This window comes from Panthera tigris, chromosome B1 (genome assembly GCF_018350195.1).
Source record: "Panthera tigris isolate Pti1 chromosome B1, P.tigris_Pti1_mat1.1, whole genome shotgun sequence".
Lineage (NCBI taxonomy): Eukaryota > Metazoa > Chordata > Mammalia > Carnivora > Felidae > Panthera > Panthera tigris.
This window is the reverse complement of record NC_056663.1, coordinates 156,060,847-156,080,537: the sequence shown is the minus strand read 5'-3', so window position 1 is coordinate 156,080,537 and position 19,691 is coordinate 156,060,847. Positions and strand designations below refer to the sequence as shown.

At 34.6% G+C, this 19,691-nt stretch overlaps 1 long non-coding RNA gene across 1 annotated transcript in view; it reads right to left on the bottom strand.

The window, feature by feature from the left end:
* Nucleotides 1–1,926: 1,926 nt before the first annotated feature.
* Nucleotides 1,927–19,691, bottom strand: part of LOC122237732 — a 47,050-nt gene continuing 29,285 nt past the window's right edge. The window contains exon 3 of the long non-coding RNA XR_006216352.1: nucleotides 1,927–2,139. This is a non-coding gene — a long non-coding RNA (uncharacterized LOC122237732). The remainder of the gene's footprint in view (nucleotides 2,140–19,691) is intronic.

Genomic DNA, 19,691 nt, shown 5'->3' with positions numbered 1-19,691 from the left:
CATGAAAAAATTGTCCTGAATGCCATTATAGCATAGCACTTATCTTACTCTATTGCAATTATTTGGTTACAAAGTATATCTTATACTAAATGGTAATTTACATGGTAAATTTTTGAGGCTACTGAACACATGCCATACAAAGCTGAAATTTTTGGTTCCTAGCAAAGTATCTTAACAATTATATATGCCTAAAATGTTTATTAAGTAAATTGAGAAAACCATATATTCAACAAGTCTCTATTTAATTCTGACTAGTGGCACAAGGTGGGCTTTGAGAAAATACAGTAAAACCAACACAGTAAGTCAGCACATGTTGAGTGATCTAATTAAGTTTATATTATGAAAATAGCCAAACTGAATAGTGTTGAAACTATTGTTATTGCTTCTAGGAGATGTTTTAAAATTGTGGCCAAATAATTGACTGTGACCTTTAAATGAAAGAAGACAACTAGAAATTCATCAGTTTTGTGATTAAGGTGTTCACTATTACTTAGCCAAGTTTCATGGCACACATGTTTAAATTATCCATTTCAAGGCAAGAAAAAATGTAAACCATTTTGTACAAATGATGTATAGGTTATCGCAAGAAGTTTAGAAAAAAACATAATTTGCCTTGTTGTACCTAATTCGGATGAATAAAGCATTTAATCTGGAAAACAGTGAGTATCACAATTGAGTGGAAAAATGAACATGCAGCAATTGACCCAGGAACACAATTTATATTTGGAAATTTTTCCAGTTTCATCAAAAGAATCACTTCACTAAGAGTTATGTTTTATTCATTCAATGGTACACCGAAACCCTGATGATTTGGGATACTTAATTGCACTGATCCACTTACAAACAGCATGTGCAATTGAGCAAGTGACAGGAGACCTTTATTTATTTTAGGTTATTTTAGCACAATGTTTGTCAATGTTGTATGAGGATGAGTTGTATTTAAGTATAAGATTTGGGTGATTTTTTTATGTGTCCCCTGGGGCTCTATCTTTGCCCAAACCATAATGAAAATGGAACAGCTTCAAACACCTATATTTTAAAACCACAGTGTTTGACTCAGTGGTAAATTAAAGAAAATTGATAAACAAGTAACTCTAAAATCAGTTTGACGAACAAAGCTTTCTCAGAAAGAAGCAAGAAATGTAGCCACCTTTTGCTTCCTGATAACAGTCCCAAAATGTGACTGTGGTCTTGCTCATCTAACATTGTGATAAAATATTTTCCTTGGAGTTTACAGACAACGAAGAAATTTGTGTGAAGAAACACTGTTTTAAATTTCTCTATAATATCCACATTAAAATTAATCATACTCCATAAAATGAGCTAACATGTGATCTCTACATCAAGGAAAATAATCAACCATCATCATAATAATCAATCATGTTTTCTCCTAAAAAGCATTTGTTTTTTTGTTTTTTTTTATTATCATTGATAACATTGTGTTAAATGCTCCAGTGAGGTAAAACTTTTCCAGATCCATCACTTCCACTGTGGTTCTCTTAGCTAAAGTGTGCACTTTGGTTCTTTGGGAAAATTCTCAAACCTTATACGACGTCGTGTCTTATTTTAACTTATAGAAAATATGATGTTATAAAAAGCAAATAAAAAACTCAACATCTATAGGGATGTGATCATCTCTAGAGTTGCACTGACAGTAGAAAACAATAAATGCAATGTTACTGCTCAGCACATATGTAAGGTCTTCCCCTACATCATAACCTCCATTTTAGTTAAGCTAGAATTGGGTTTCTATTTTCCAAAGAGACTGGAAGTGCAAGTGATGTGTGTCACTCTCTGGCAGAGATGGTTTACAAAACCTGACTTTTTTTTTTTTTCATTTTTCTCACTTATTCTTTCTGTAATGTGGTAGGACACATGTTGAGAATGGTCATTTCAAATGGAGGGAGCATAGGCCATGCGCATCACTGAATGGAGAAGATCTCTCATCAAATCACACACGAGTTTGTCTTCAGGGTAAGTAATTCTCTATGTTTGTCAGATTTCTTGTTCTTGTCTTAGTCCAGTTTACCCACACCAAGGAATAGCCACGGTTGAAATGAAAGATGAGGTCATGGACCAAGTATTTGTGGAGCTGTTTCATGAAACTTTGTCTTCTGAATTTAAATCCCATGCTTTCATCTGGGAACAAAGTGAAAGAAGGGCTCATTGAAGATACATACACACTATACCAAGCCTGAAATTTTAAGTGTTGCCTTGAAATATTTCAGCCTCCAAGGGCCCCAAGGACTTGTATTTATTTATTTTTTAAATTTTTATTTAATTTCCAGTTAGTTAACATACAGTGAAATATTAGTTTCAGGTATACAATTTAGTATACACGCACATACAGCGTGCGTTTAGTATATTACGCACATACAACGCCTAGTGCTCATCACAAGTGTCCGCCTTAGTACCTATCACCATTTAACCCATCCGCTGCTCCCCTCCCCTCCAAAACCCTCTGTTTGCTCTCTATAGGAAAGGGCCTGGTTTATGGTTTGCCTGTCATTTTTTCCTCTATGTTCATCTGTTTTGATTCTTAAATTCTACATATTAATGAAATCATATAATATTTGCTTTCCTCTGACTGACTTATTTCACTTAGCATAATACTCTCTAGCTCCATCCATGTCATTGCAAATAGCAAGATTTTATTCTTTTTGATGGCTGAGTAATATTCCAGTGTGTGTGTGTGTGTGTGTGTGTGTGTGTGTGTGTACCACAATTCTTTATCCATTCATCAGTTGATGGACTTTTGGGTTCTTTCTATAATTTGGCTATTGTTGATGATGGTGCTATAAATATTGGGGTGTGTGTGTCACTTTGAATATATATATATTTTTTTCTTTGGGTAAATACCAGTAGTGCAATTGCTGGATCAAAGGATAGTTCTATTTTTAACTTTTTTAAGAACCTCCCTACTGTTCTCCAGAGTGCTACACCCAGTTTGCATTCCCACCAATAGTGCCAAAGGGTCACCCTTGCTCCTCATCCTCGCCAACATCTGTTGTTTTCTCTGTTGTTAATTTTAGCCATTCTAACAGGTGTGAGGTGACATCTCATAATAGTTTTGATTTGTATTTACCTGATGATGAGTGATGTTGAGCATCTTTTCGTGCATTGTGAGCCATATGGATATCTTTAGAAAAGTGTCTGTTTATGTCTTCTGCCCATTTCTTCACTGGATTATTTGTGTTTGGGGCTTTGAGTTTGATAACTTCTTTATAAATTTTGGATACTAACCCTTTATCCAATATGTTATTTGAAAATATCTTCTCCCCTTCTGTAGGTTGCCTTTTGGTTTTGCTGACTGTTTCCTTCACTGTGCAGAAGATTTTTATCTTGATAAAGTCCCAACAGTTTATTTTTGCTTTTGTTTCCCTTGCCTCCAAAGACGTACCTAGTAAAAAGTTGTTATGACGATGTCAAAGAGGTTGCTGCTTGTGTTCTCCTCGAGGTTTTGATGGCTTCCTGTCTTACATTTAAGTCCCCAATCCATTTTGTATTTATTTTTGAGCATAGTGTAGAAAGTGTCCAGTTTCATTTTTTTGCATGTTGCTGGCCAGTTTTCCCAACATTATTTGTTGAAGACACTTTTTTTCCCCCATTGGATATTCTTTCCTGCTCTGTTGAAGATTAGTTGACCATATACTTGTGGGTCCATTTGTGGGTTTTCTATTCTGTTACATGGATCTATGTGTTTATTGTTGTGCCAGTACCATAATGTCTTAATGACTACAGCTTTGTAATATAACTTGAAAACCAGAACTATGATGCCTCGCTTAGCTTTTTGCATATTTTTTTCAAGATTTATTTGGCTATTTGGGGGTCTTTTATGGTTGCATACAAATCTTAGGATTCCTTGTTCTACCTATGTGAAAAATGCTGGTTGTAATTTATGTGTAGATTACTTTGGGTAATATGGACATTTTACCCAAATGGGTAATATGGACATTTATGGACAATATTTGTCCTTCCTTTTTCTTTAAAGTTTACTTATTTTGAGAGTGAGAGCAAGCAGGGGAGGGGCAGAGAGAGGGGGAGAGAGAAAACCCCAAGCAGGCTCTGTGCTTTCAGTGCAAAGCCCAACATGGGGCTCATGAGATCATGACCTGAGCTGAAATCAAGAGTCGGATGCTTAACCAACTGAGTCACACAGGCACCCTGATTTGTCCTTCCAATCCATGAGTATGGAATGTTTTTCCATTTCTTTGTTTCATCTTCAGTTTTTTTCTTCAGTGTTCTATAGTTTTCAGAGTACAGATTTACCTCTTTAGTTAGGTTTATTCCAGGGTATCTTATGGTTTTTGAACAATTGTAAATGGGATTGATTCCTTGATATCCCTTCTGCTATTTAATTAATAGTGTATAGAAATGCAACAGATTTGTGTATGTTGATTTTGTATCCTGTGATCTGTGTATCAGTTCTAGCAATTTTTTGGTGGAGTCTTTCAGTTTTTCTACCTAGACTTTCATGCCCTCTGTGAATAGTGAAAGTTTGACTTGTTCCTTGCCAATTTGGATGCCTTATATTCCTTATATTTAATTTTTGTCTGATTGCTATGGCTAGGACTTCCAGTACTATGGTAAATAACAGTGGTGAGAGTGGACATCCTGTCTTGTTCCTGACTATAGAGGAAAAGCTCTCAATTTTTTTTCCCATTGAGGATGATAGATGCTGTTTTTTTTTTTGTTTTTTTGTTTTGTTTTGTTTTGTTTTTTTCATACACGGTCTTTATGATGTTGAGGTTGTTTCCTCCATACTCACTTTGTTTAGGGTTTTTATCAACAATGGATGCTGTATATTATTCTTATCATTTCTTGTATTAATATGCTGTATCACACCGATTGATTTGTGAATATTGAACCACCCTTGAACACAGGAATTAATCCCATGTGATTCTGTGTAAATAATTATTTTAAAGGTACTGTTGAATTCGATTTGTTAGTATTTTGCTGAGAATTTTGGCATCCATTTTCATCAGAGATATTGGCCTATCATTCTCTTTTTTAGTGGAGTCTTAGTCTGGTTTTGGAATCAGGGTAATGCTGGCCTTGTAGAATCAGGTTGGAAGTTTTCCTTCCATTGCTACTTTCTGGAATGGTTTGAGAATAGGTATTAACTCTTCTTTAAATGTTTGGTAGAATTCCCCTATAAAGCCATTAAGCCCTGAGGTTGTGCAGTTTGTTATTATACAATTTTTCATAATATTCTTTTATAATTACTTGTATTTCTGTGGTGTTTGTTATGATATCTCTTCTCTCATTAGGGATTTTATTTATTTAGGTCCTTTCTCTTTTCTGTCTGATATTTCTGGCTAGGGATTTATCATTTTTTTTTTTTTAATTTTCTCAAAGAATCACCTCCTGGTTTCATTGTTCTGTTCTACTATTTTGTTGTTTTGTTTTGTTTTGTTATTGATTCTGTATAATTTATTTCTGCTCTGATATTTGTTATTTCTCTTTTTCTTTTGGTTTTAGCCTTCATTTGTTGTCCTTTTTCTAACTCCTCTAGGTATAAGATTAGGTTTCATATTTGAAATTTTTCTTGCTTCTTGAGTTAGGTCTGTATTGCTATATATTTCCCTCTTGGGACCACTTTTGCCACATCCAAAAAAGTTTGGGTCCATCATGTTTTCATTTTCATTTGTTTTCATGTATTTTTTTAAATTTCTTCTTTAATTTCTGGGTTGCCCCATTTATTCTGTAGTAGGATGTTCTTTAGCCTCCATGTATTTGTGGTCTTTCCAAACTTTTTTATTGTAATTGACTTCAAGTTTCATAACATTGTGGTATGAAAATATGCATGGTATGATCTCAATATTTTTGTATTTATTGAGAGCTGATTTATGACCTAGTACATAATCTATTATGGAGAATGTCCCATGTGCACTTGAAAAGAATGTGTATTCTGCTGTTTTAGGATGAAATGTTCCCAGTATATCTGTTAAGTCCATCCGGTTCAGTATGTCATTCAAAGGCATTGTTTCCTTATTGATTTTCTGCTTAGATTATCTGTCCATTGATATAAGTAGGGTGTTAAATGCCCCTACTTTTGTTGTAGTATTATTAATGAGTTCCTTTATGTTTGTTATTGTTTAATATGTTTGGGTGCTACCAAGTTAGGAGAATAAATATTTACAATTGTTAGATCTTGTGGTATAGATCCCTTTATTATGATATAGTGCCCTTCTTCATCTCTTGTTACAGCCTTTGTTTTAAAATAAGTATGGCATCTCTGGCTTTCTTTTGACTTTCATCTGAATGATAAATGGTTCTCCATTCCTTCACTTTCAATCTGCAGGTGTATTTAGGTCTAAAATGAATCTCTTGAAGGCAGCATATAGATGGATTTTATTTTTCTATCCATTCTGATACCCTATGTCTTTTAATTTGAGCATTTACTCCATTTACATGTAGAGTGATTACTGATAGATATAAATTTAGTGTCATTGTATTACCTGTAAAGTCAGTGTTCTGGTGATTTTCTGTGTTCCTCTCCAGTCTTTGTCACTTAGGGTCTTTCTTTCCATTCAAAGAGTCCTCTTTAATATTTCTTGCAGGGCTGGTTTAGTGGTCACAGACACCTTTAGTTTTTGTTTGTCTGGGAAACCTTAAGTGTCTAAGCTAAGTGGCAAAGCATCTGACTCTTTATTTCAGTTCAGGTCATGATCTCATGGTTCTTGAGACTGAACTCCAAGTTGTGTTCTGTGTTAACAGTATGGAGCCTGCTTGTACTCTCTCCTTCTCTGCCCCTACCACTTGCGCATGCACTTTCTTTCTCTCTCAATAATAATTAAATAAACTTAAAAAAAAAAACAAGTTAATGCAATCCCCACACAAGGAACAGAGGACACCCTACCACCTTCTTACTACAAAGCCTGTCTCCCTGTTGATTCACTCTAATCCTGAGTACACCTTGTGGCCATGCAGTGTTCTTGTCTCCCAAGACTATGAATATATGTGACTAAAAAAAGGTGGCCAATATCATTTGTTGAGTGTAGGGTGTTGTGTGTTAAGCCATCTCATACTATTTAGGGTGGGGAATCTTTGCAATGCCATCATGGTGAATAAAAGATTATCAGAATGAACACACACACAGACATATACACATGGCTGATCTTATACAGAATTTAACTAACATTTCTATCAAGTACAGTTACTAAGGTGAAGGAAAAAAGAAAAAAAATTAAAAGGCAGAAATATATGATATAGGGAATGTGACCAATAGTTGGATAAAGATAAACAACTGAGAAAAGTTTGTCTAGCATCTTTTGGGAAGATAGAAAAGTGGCTTATTTCAGTAAGTATAAAGTTATTTTGGAAAAATAAAGTTTATGATATTCTCCAACAATATGCAGCAGTACTTAACAAATAAAAGGCAAACCAAATGATGAGATTATTCATAGTTGGGTAGCATTGAAATAGTTACAACAGAAGGACACTGAAAAAGTAACTTCCTAAACTTACATTAAACACATGATAATAAATATTCTGGAATATGTAATCTATCAGGGCCACAAGACAAATAGAAAAATTTATGTTTTTGTTGTAGATTGAGAATACATTGAAGGAGTTGTTTTTATTTACTAGGTACTGTACAGGTCAACCTGTGTATTTAAAAAGATGAACACACCTATCTATAAATTATGCATCATTGCTTTTTTTTTTTTAAGTTTACTTATTTATTTTGAGAGAGAGAGAGATAGAAAGCATGTACATGAGTGGGGGAGGGACAGAGAGATTGAAACCCAAGTAGGCTCTGCACCCTCAGCACAGAGCCTGATGCTGGGTTCGATCCCACAAACTGAGATCATTACCTGAGCTGAGATCAAGAGTTGGACGCTCAATCAGCTGAGCCACCCAGGCACCCCTATGCATCATCATTTATACACTTCTAAACATGCATTTTTACATGATCGCCAATACAATTTTTTTTCAAATAAATTGGTTCCATGGATATTTAGATAAATTATAATCCTATATAGTAATAGAGTTGAGTATACTTACATAAGCAAGAATAACAATGCTGAAGTTGGGAAGGATCCAAAGTTATAATAATGTTTATGATCAAGATACAATATTAGTAAAGAAAAAAACACTAAACTTATTTCCAAATGTGAGGATGATATTATAATGAATCATAATAGGCATCTTTACAGATGAAATCAATACTATCATTTGGTCCATTTGATTGAACTTCTTAAGATAACTTCCTGCCTGGCAAATGAACTTAATTTAATCTTCAAGTGATTTCTATTGTTACCATACTTATGTGAGCACACTTAAGTGATTCTAAGGTTATAAGTTAAATACTTATTCAACTCTTCTATGCTATTTAAACAGGAATTATAAATAAGTGATATTTATTTATAAGCAATATATAGAAGCAAACAGAAGTCATATTCTATGACAACTGGCAAATTTATTTATTCAAATTTTTAGTCCACATTCATTTATATGGCAATAAAACAATGGTAAAACCTAATAAGTAAAATAAATAGGAGGCAAGTTTAAGTGAAACGATGGACTTGCATGCTACCACTGACGTCTCTGTAATATTCCTATATTTAAAAACCTAAAAAAATTAACCATAAAACTATCACATCAGAATGTCAGGGGTATCTTAAATCAAAAAACTAAATGAGGCAGAATTACACCAGGATTTAGATTCCCCATGGGAATTTATGATAGTAATCTAAGTTGTTGAGTACACAGACTGTTTCATGAACTTCACACATCCCCACAGTAGTCTGTAATCATCCAAAAACCCTCAAGGCACAGTATATCAATATAATTTTACAGATGTATTCTGAATAGCTCTGGTGTCCTTAAGATGCTTGTGAGGAATATTCATGTTCTCTTATGCATAGATAAATATCATAAGGGACTGTTATCAGTTCTCGTAGGAGTTTTTGGAGGTATTTATAAAGAATCTCATTATGATATCACTTATTTAATGTCCTTTGGTTTAAATTAAAAAAAAACATTAAAATAAAAGCTAATATAGAAAAGACTAGACTATTTATTCAAAACCTCTTGCTCCATATCTACACAAACTTTTAAGAAAGCCCACACGCCCTTCCACTGTTGTCAACATTACAAACCTGCAAACCCCAGTCCACGTTTGGGACAAAATACCTAAGTTAGTTTTCCTTCATTATCTTTCAAGCCACCTTCAGACCTGCTTGAAAATCTGCGCTACTCTCCCCAGAAAGCCTCATTTATGAGTAATGAACTTTTCCTAATCTCTTGTACATGTGTGGTATCATCTGTGTAGACACTTGAACCAAAGTTTGGGTAATGGGGTCCATCCTGAGTCCATAGGATGACTACATAATTAAGAATAATAAATGAAGAAATAGCATACTAAGAAAAATGTGCCAGCGAAAATAATTTCTTATGGAACTATTCATTCTCTATTTTCAACACTATTTCTGTCACCTATTTTTTCAATCCAATGCTGAACATAGGTGCTTAGAGATTTGCTTCTGCTCAGGATATAGAAATCTCAAGAATACCATATCATCTGAAAGGTAAGAAAAAAAAGTGGATATTCTGCCCCAAGAAACGGGGCAAAAATCCATTGCTTCTGTTTTGTCTGTGTGTGTTTCTCTAAAGAAGGGCTAAGGAAAAATCTCTTGGACCCTGGATACTGAATCAATATAAAAAGATAGGTAACAAGTGATATACAACTGGTAATTGTAATTATCACTGTTCCTGCATTGTCATCAAAGAATGCTATCTATATAATTTTTAATTTTTGTTATTTATTATTTTGTTAATGGTTTATGATAAAATATAATAGTGTATTTTCTTTTCTCAAGATGCATATATTAGTATATTTTAATGATGTCAACACTTTAATTATGTTATTTATGTCCTTTAGATTTTATTCACTTTAGGGGCACCTGGGTGGCTTAGGTGGTTGACCATCCAACTATTTATTTCAGCTCAGGTAATGATCCCAGAGTGTGGGATCAAGCCCTGCGTCAGCCTCTGCCTTGCGTATGAAGACTGCTTAAGATTCTCTCTCCCTCTCTCTCTCTCTCTGTCTCTCTCTCCCCACCCACTGTGCCTATCCCCTGTTCTTTCTCTCAAATTTAAAACAAAACAACTAGATTTTATTTATTTTAGCTTGTTTTGTCTATTAAGGATCATGATAGTTGTTTTTAAACATATTAGTAATAATTTTATATTTCTCTTTGCATTTCCTATCTTTTTTCATGGAATTTGAAGCTTAATAGTGTGTTGCATAGATATACTTGACTATTTCATACAATTGCAAATTGTTCCTAAAATATTATTATAAAGTGTCTTTTTAAAAATGAATTTAATATTTTTTTCCAATCTTAACATAATAGATAATGATGGTTTTTGTTTTGGTTTGGTTTTCGGTTTTCTATTTTATATTTGCCTGTTTTACTTTTCCCAATCCTTACATTTTCAATATTTTCTGAAGGAATTTCAAAGATTCTTATAACTAGAGGAAAATTGACATTTTGCTTTGAGATACAAAATAGAAAGTTAACTTTTAATAGGTGGGTTCAGATAACATATGTTCACTGATAGACATTGTTTTATTGTGTCTTATAGGCTTATAACTTCCCCTTTGAAAACTTTAAAAAATTCACAAAAAAACTATTTCCTTGTATTTAAGTATATTCACGTTTATTCTGATAGATTGGTTTCTACTCTTTTTTTACTAGCAGTTAACTTCATAAACCTAATTTTCCGTGTTGCCTTTTATTTACTTATTTTTTTAAGTTTATTTATTTATTTTGAGAGAGAGAGAGAGAGAGAGAGAGAGAGAGAGAGAGAGAGAAAACAAGTGGGGGAGGGGTAGAGAGATAGGGAGAGAGAGAGAAAGAGAGAGAAAATCTCCATGGTCCCCGCTGAGCCCAACATAGGGCTGGATCTCAGGAACAGTGAGATCATGACCTAAGCCAAAATCAAAAGTCAGATTCTTAAGTGACAGAGCCACCCAGGCGCCCCCCCCCCCCCGATTAAAAGCTTGCCTATTAATCCTCTATTTTTCAGGCACTATCAATGAACCTCTTACAGGAGCATAAGTACAATTAGTATATTTCCTTTTCCACTGTCTTCCTATCACTTTCCTCTGCAAAAAATGCAAATTTAGTTGGTTATATTGGCTTTCCTATCTTTTATTTTAGTTTTCTTCAACATAGTTGACATGTACTTTAGGGAAATCACCTTTACTTCTAACAATATATTTGGGGAAATAATCAAACTGTCTCACACTTTCACTTCCCCTTTTCCTCTGAATAATTTTTATATGTTTTCTTTTTATTCAGTTAACACATTAACTTTTTTAAAAAATATAACAAGATTATTAATATTTTAATCTTATTTAAAGTCTTATTTAATACTGTAAATTATTTTGGGTGACCTTTAGTCTGTTTGCTTTGGCGCTCTTCATAACAAACTAATTGCTTGAAGTTTGAACATTAGATATTTCTTAGTGAACACATGGGAAAGTTATATCCTCAAGTACTATATGCCAAAAGTGTATATGTATTGTCTCTTACATGAATGATAGCTTCAATGTGCACATAGTCTTTGGGTCTCTTTCTTTTCTTAAGGACCTTGTAGATTATATAGCACTGAATGTTGTTATAAAAAACACTAGGGTTACCCTAGATTCTCTTCGTTATAGCCTGGCTTCTTCTTCACAATGGTCAAAGTCATTCTTATATTATCTTTAAATTACAAGAGTTTATTAAGGCGATGTCTTTGTGATGAGTATTTAGTTCCAAATTATCATTTTCCCAATGCTTATGTGCTCAATCTTTCCTGAAGTACTTTAACAGGACCCAAATAGAATCAGTTCCTACTGACTAAAAAGGGACATTTTGATCACCTATAAAGTCTGTAAATGCAATGGATTATAGTTCATCAAACATGTGAAATACATAAATTCATAATGACAAACACACATACAAAACTTGCTCCTTTATCACATTTGTCATAAGCTAGGAAACCAGCTCATTGTTTGGAAAACTGACAAATTACTAGAAAAAATGAACCATTTATCTTATTTTTCCTTTATGAACTTTATCTAGGGATAGCAAAGTAGCTGAAGAGAGGAAGTTTCTCTTTACAAAAACATTCCAGCCCATAATTGAAGAAAGAATTTTGTACCACAGAATGGATTCATAAATGTGAACAATGATTTCAAACCTTGATAAGAACACAAAATAAATATTTTATACCTTCTGATGGAAATATATAGCATCTCCTGTGAAGTGGTTTTGCCAAAATCTTAAATTCAGCAATCACTTCCTGTATTTAAGTGTCAATATTTAGGAAATACCTCAAGAGAAGATTATGTCAAGCCATAAATAAGGAAGCAAATCCAAATTGTGGGAAAATTTGTAAGAAAAATTACCTGGTTTTTTCAAAGAAAACAATAAAAAATTGCAAGGAGAAAAAAAGGAAAGGGATGTGAAAGACTTTGAGACATAATAACTAACCCTAACATGTAGACCAAAAGTAAAACTTATAGAACAATTTGAATAATGTGAATATTGGTAATATTAAGGTATTATTTTATTGCTGATTTGTGCTATGAACAACAGCATTGGGGTTATGTGTATAAAGTGGAATCTTTGTAATTTATAAATAAATGGTAGCCAATTTATTGATACAATTATATAATTTCTGAAACTTACTTCTCATAATCTTTGTGGCTCTTGGTAGATGGGAAAGTATATTGTGCATGAATTTATAAATTTTGAAGTTTAGAAAGGGTTATAGGAGTTTTAATTACAACTGTTTTTCTTTTGCACATATATTTTAAATTTTCTCTAAAAAGGCAAAAATAGGGGCGCCTGGGTGGCTCAGTCGGTTAAGCGACCAACTTCGGCTCGGGTCATGATCTCGTGGTTTGTGAGTTGGAGCCCCGCGTCCGGGCTAGTGCTGACAGCTCAGAGCCTGGAGCCTGTTTCAGATTCTGTGTCTCCCTCTCTCTCTGACCCTTCCCTGCTCATGCTCTGTCTCTCTCTGTCTCTAAAAAATAAATAAATGTTAAAAAATATATAAATAAATAAAATAAAAAGGCAAAAATAAATAATCCCTCATTAAAGAATTTGTTCTTTTGAGAGTCAGAACACAAAACCAAACAGGATAGGCAATATACTCTCTTGAGAAGAATTTTTGTATCCAAGCCTACAACTTTGATTGTAATTATGCACTATGGATTAGAATGTGAATTGAATTTGTGTGAAAGACATGATCAAAGAAGTTATCTGATATAACATATTAGATGATTTTGTTATTGCTCCTGTTGAGTGTTCAAATGTTCCTGATATTATTTGGACATCTCACTGAAAAAGCTTCAAGAGTCAATGATGAGGACAATCTACATAAATTCATAAACATTTACTAATACCTATATATGAGAAAAGATAAAATATAACATTTTAAGAACAGGAAAGTATTTTAATAAGAAAGTACTTATGTTAATTATCCTCACACTTCATGTATTTTATTTTCTCACTTAATTTCCACCAAATATTATATTTTGCATTTCTAGGATGTCTTTCTGGGAAAAAAAATAAGTGATTCAACAAACTTTTCTGACTAATTCTTACAGTTTTTATTATAATTTTTGGATACATTTAAATTTGTTTTTAATATGTATGTATCCAGCAGTTTCTTTTCAAATACGTTCTCTGTGCCTTGTAATAAATAGCAGAATAAAGTCATTTAATCATGCAAGTATTTCATAGTATTAAAGGGACAAGAGATATTCCCAAAAATCTTCTTTATTTTTTTTAAATTTTTTTAACGTTTATTTATTTTTGAGACAGAAAGAGACACAGCATGAACGGGGGAGGGTCAGAGAGAGGGAGACACAGAATCTGAAACAGGCTCCAGGCTCTGAGCTGTCAGCACTGAGCCCAACGAGGGGCTCAAACTCACAGACCGCGAGATCATGACCTGAGCCGAAGTCTGCCGCTTAACTGACTGAGCCACCCAGGCACCCCCCAAAAGTCTTCTTTAAAGAACAGAAACACAATGCCTGAAATAGTGACAAACAAGTACCAAATTATCCCCTTATGCAGATAACAATTCTTTCCAGAGCATCTAATAATTTAAGACAGAATAACGTGTACTTTTTAATTCCTGGTGGACACTATATTAATACAATAGTTAATTTTTCATAGCTAGTCTACCAGTGTTTATGGCACTAGTCTAAAGTTTTTATGGCAGCCATGATAATTTTATTGTGACCTTGTTATAAAAAAAGAATTAATTATGATTATATAGCATTAAAAGACCTTAATAATGTCATATGATGATAAAACTAAACTATGATGGGAATTTGAAAAGATCAAAATATATAAAACAAATGCAAATTTTCAAAACATAATTTATGACATTCTGATATCAATTCTCCACATTCAAATTTATTATTTTTAAAGTATGATCATTTAGTCATGTGGGTTAGGTATATGTGTCTGTTTTAACAGAGGAAGTGGGGTGACAAAGAGGAGTGGAAATGATAAATTGATGTTCAACTTAGTAGCTTTCTTACATATCAATAATGATCAGCTATTATAGGTTATTTTTTTTATTTTCAAGTTATTCCATAAAATTTTGTCTGTTTTTAAGAGAAGTCAAAGTCAAATGTCTTAAATAGCTATTTTAATTATTTTGATAATTATTTCCTTACCAATTCTCTGACTTTACAGGCACAAAAAGTGACATCCCTTTTCACCTACAGACAGAATCACAATTTTTCAGAAGTAGTCATCCCTGAGGCAAGCTTCAATAAATAGTTTTGACAATAAATATGACAACCTGTCCAACTAAACTCATTATCAACCTTTTGCAACATTTTTGTTCATTGTATTCATTCTAAATTAGTATTGCATATTATTGTTATACTTTAAATGTTTACTTTAGAAATTTCAGACAAAAAAATTTAGAAATATATATAAATCACTAGATCTCAACACAGATGTATACTTTAGAATCATTAACCACTGCAATAGTAATTCTAGAACCAATTAGGTCAACCATGATGATGTTTAATTTTTAACTTAATTTTTACTAATGAAGAGTCACATAACAATTATTTAATAGGAAAATAGCATTCAATTATTCACAACTTTCTGGAAAAATTTCTTTATCATTGAATGTGATTTTTTAGCCATCACTCCTCATAATTTGATCCAAAACTGCACAGAATTGAAAAATGCAAACTGCTAAATATAATTATCTGTACTTATGACAAAAATTTTCTGCTGGGAGAGTAACATTCATGTACAAAAAATGCACATTAGTCTAGGAAGTAAGCACTGAGAGGCTTATAATATAAAACAATACTATTCATCAGTGTCTTGGTAAATCTAACCATTTTCTTATATTAATCTAGTCAACTGGGTTATAGTTTTTTAGCTGGCCACTGGAACATATATATATGTACCATGTACCTATTTATTTTTGTTTTCTATTTGCTATCCATTTTCCTTTGTATGCTATGAAAATAAAATGCCAAAGACCAAAGAAAATACTTTTAGCAGACTGGAAATAGTTTGAGCATAAGATGCATTTCCATTTTCCTTGCCAGCACGGAAAGTTGCAGTGAGCAAAACCTTTTCAGGATAAATCACTTTGACAATCCCTGGTGTGGAGATGGTAACAGTTTATCACTTCAGATTGTCAGTGTGTTTGCTTCTGGGAATGAAGTAAAAAGATCAAGTTGCCTGAGATCCCCAATGTGCTGCATCACCATCAGTGCACTCCCTGGAGCAAGCAGAATATTTGTTCTGGTATCAGCCTTGTTGGGCTTCTTATTTAAGTGGGTAAATTTCAACTAGATACAAAGTGTCATCTTTATTACTCTGAATGCTAAATGTTCCCTAGAATGTTGTAAAATAAATAGCTATTACGTGAAGACATTAAAATAGAAAACTAATTGTTCTCCTTTTAAAGCATCGCCTTATATATTTAAGCAAAATAATGAAAGCACAATAAAATAAATAGGGTAGAAAAATGAACTACATGACAAACAAGGAATAGAAAGAGAAATACAAGCAATACTGCTATATATGATTAGAAACACAGCAGGTGTCTATGAAGCACATGGAATTGGTCATTGAGATCCTTGATTAGCTTTGCCCAATTGCTTGGGTGGTTGAGCAGAGAAATTTGATTGCTGATTGGGTTACCCAATCTGGTTGCTAGGATGACCTAATAACTGGACCAATCATTTACAGTCCAGTTATTTTGATTATCCTGTGACTCAAATTGCCCATTTCATAAACTTATCCACTGCTCAGATCTCAACTTGTAAGTGATTGAGGTGATCAGCCACATAGAAATGATCAGAGTACTCAATTTTAGAACATAAAAATGTGAATGAGATGAAGAAATGGAAAGAAATTCTGTTCTCAAAATCTAAAAACTGATATAATGAATAAAGTTTTTCCTTTATAATATAAATGTTCTCAGCCTTGTTCTTATTTCTAAATTAAAATCTAGATAATCTTTTTGAAACCTTTCTCAGCTGACAAAAATCAGTTTATTGAAAGAAGTCAGAGAAAATTAGTTCATTTCAGTGCATATGAATGAAATGTACTGCATTACTCATGATACTTGAGTGGCATTATTTAACTGATTATAATTATACAACAAATTAGGTATTTGTTTAATTGAAATTTGCCCAAGGAAACATTTCACAAGTTTCTTACAAATCTAGTTATTACTAATCTTCAATTGCCATGGTATATAAGACAGCTCACCTCATAGTATAGGTATCCCACCACTTCCCCCTCCATAGCTTAACTATTTAACATTTATTAATACTTTTTTTCTTCTGAAAAGATATTTAGGGCAAGAGGGATATTGTTTACCAAGACTATTCTTATAGATTGTGCAGGCACAAATCTACCTTGAGTATATTTTTATCAGCATTCCAAAAGTCAAATCACATGTTGTATCCCTGTATATGTTCAAACCTTAAATTTACAGATTTTTCCCCCAAAGCCCTGATTTCGGTAGCCTTTCCCATATAGCATAAAACCTCTCAATACATTCAGATATGCTGATACAGTTTGTCTTCTAGTCTATTTTGTCTTCTAGTCAATTTTTCAAGGTAATTTTTTGTGAAAGAACCTCATCCTAAACACTGCAAAATATGTTCATTCAGCAAGGCAGTGGTAAAAGGTAAGAAAATATTCTCTGTTGAATACCTTGTATTTATATCACTTTGAATTGTGTATTTAACATTAAAAAATATATATTTTGAAGAGTCTCTTGGAGGTCACAGAAGATGGTGGCGTAGGAGGACACTGGGCTCACCGTGTGTCCTGCTGATCACTTAGATTCCACCTACACCTGCCTGAATAACCCAGAAAACCACCAGAAGGCTAGCAGAATGGAGTCTCCGGAGCCAAGCACAGAAGAGAGGCCCACAGAAGAGGGTAGGAAGGGCAGAGAGACGGTGTGCCCTCCACGGACTGGTGGGAGGGAGCCGGGGCACAGGGGCAGCCCGCCGGCCAAGCAGAGCCCCTGAGTCTGGCTTGCAAAAGCAGAGGGGCCGGAAGGAGTGTGCTCCTACAGCAAGCAGGATTTAGCATCTGGGAAGTCATAAGTTAACATCTCTGCTCGGAAAGCGGGAAGGCTGGAGGACAAAGGGAGGGAGAGTTGCTGATCCACGGGATGACAGAGCTCAGTTTGGCGGGAACAAAGGCGCTCACCAGTGCCATCTCCCTCACCCATCCCCCAGCCAAAATCCCAAAGGGAACCAGTTCCTGCCAGGGAACTTGCTTGCTCTGTGCAAACACCCAAGGCTGTGCTTCTGCGGAGCCACCCCTCCTGCAGCGGGTCTGACTCCCTCCCTCTGCCACAGGACCCCTCCTGAAGTGGATCACCTAAGGAGAAGTGAGCTAAGCCAGCCCCTCCTGCCCCCTTGCACCTTGCCTACCCACCCCAGCTACTACGCCAGATCCCCAGCACCACAAGCCTGGCAGTGTGCAAGTAGCCCAGACGGCCCACGCCACCCCACAGTGAATGCTGCCCCTAGGAGAGGGAAAGAGAAGGCACACACCAGTCTGACTGCGGCCCCGCCCACAACTCCAGTTATACACCACAGCACAGGGGAAGTGCCCTGCAGGTCCGCACCACTCCAGGGACTATCCAAAATGACCAAACAGAAGAATTCCCCTCAAAAGAATCTCGAGGAAATAACAACAGCTAATGAACTGATCAAAAAGGATTTAAATAATATAACAGAAAGTGAATTTAGAATAATGGTCATAAAATTAATTGCTGGGCTTGAAAACAGTATAGAGGACAGCAGAGAATCTATTGCTACAGAGATCAAGGGACTAAGGAACAGTCAGGAGGAGCTGAAAAACGCTTTAAACGAGATGCAAAATAAAATGGAAATGACCACGGCTCGGATTGAAGAGGCAGAGGAGAGAATAGGTGAACTAGAAGATAAAATTATGGAAAAAGAGGAAGCTGAGGAAAAGAGAGATAAAAAATCCAGAAGTATGAGGGGAAAATTAGAGAACTAAATGATACACTAAAAAGAAATAATATACACATAATTGGTATTCCAGAGGAGGAAGACAAAGGGAAAGGTGCTGAAGGTGTACTTGAAGAAATAATAGCTGAGAACTTCCCTGAACTGGGGAAGGAAAAAGGCATTGAAATCCAAGAGGCACAGAGAACACCCTTCAGACGTAACTTGAATCGATCTTCTGCACGACATATCATAGCGAAACTGGCAAAATACAAGGATAAAGAGAAAATTCTGAAAGCAACAAGGGAAAAACATACCCTAACATATAAAGGGAGACCTATAAGACTCGTGACTGATCTCTCTTTTGAAACTTGGCAGGCCAGAAAGGATTGGCACCAGATCTTCAATGTGTTGAACACAAAAAATATGCAGCCGAGAATCCTTTATCCAGCAAGTCTGTCATTTAGAATAGAAGGAGAGATAAAGGTCTTCCCAAACAAACAAAAACTGAAGGAATTCGTCACCACTAAACCAGCCCTACAAGAGATCCTAAGGGGGATCCTGCGAGACAAAGTACCAGAGACATCGCTACAAGCATAAAACATACAGATATCACAATGACTCTAAACCCGTATCTTTCTATAATAACACTGAATGTAAATGGATTAAATGAGCCAACCAAAAGACATAGGGTATCAGAATGGATAAAAAAACAAGACCCATCTATTTGCTGTCTACAAGAGACTCATTTTAGACCTGAGGACACCTTCAGAATGAGAGTGAGGGGATGGAGAACTATTTATCATGCTACTGGAAGCCAAAAGAAAACTGGAGTAGCCATACTTATATCAGACAAACTAGATTTAAATTAAAGGCTGTAACAAGAGATGAAGAAGGGCATTATATAATAATTACAGGGTCTATCCATCAGGAAGAGCTAACAATTATAAATGTCTATGTGCCGAATGTGGGAGCCCCCAAATATATAAAACAATTACTCACAAACATAAGCAACCTTATTGATAAGAATGTGATAATTGCAGGGGACTTTAACACCCCACTTACAGAAATGGATAGATCATCTAGATACACGGTCAATAAAGAAACAAGGGCCCTGAAGGATACATTGGATCAGATGGACTTGACAGATATATTTAGAACTCTGCACCCCAAAGCAACAGAATATACTTTC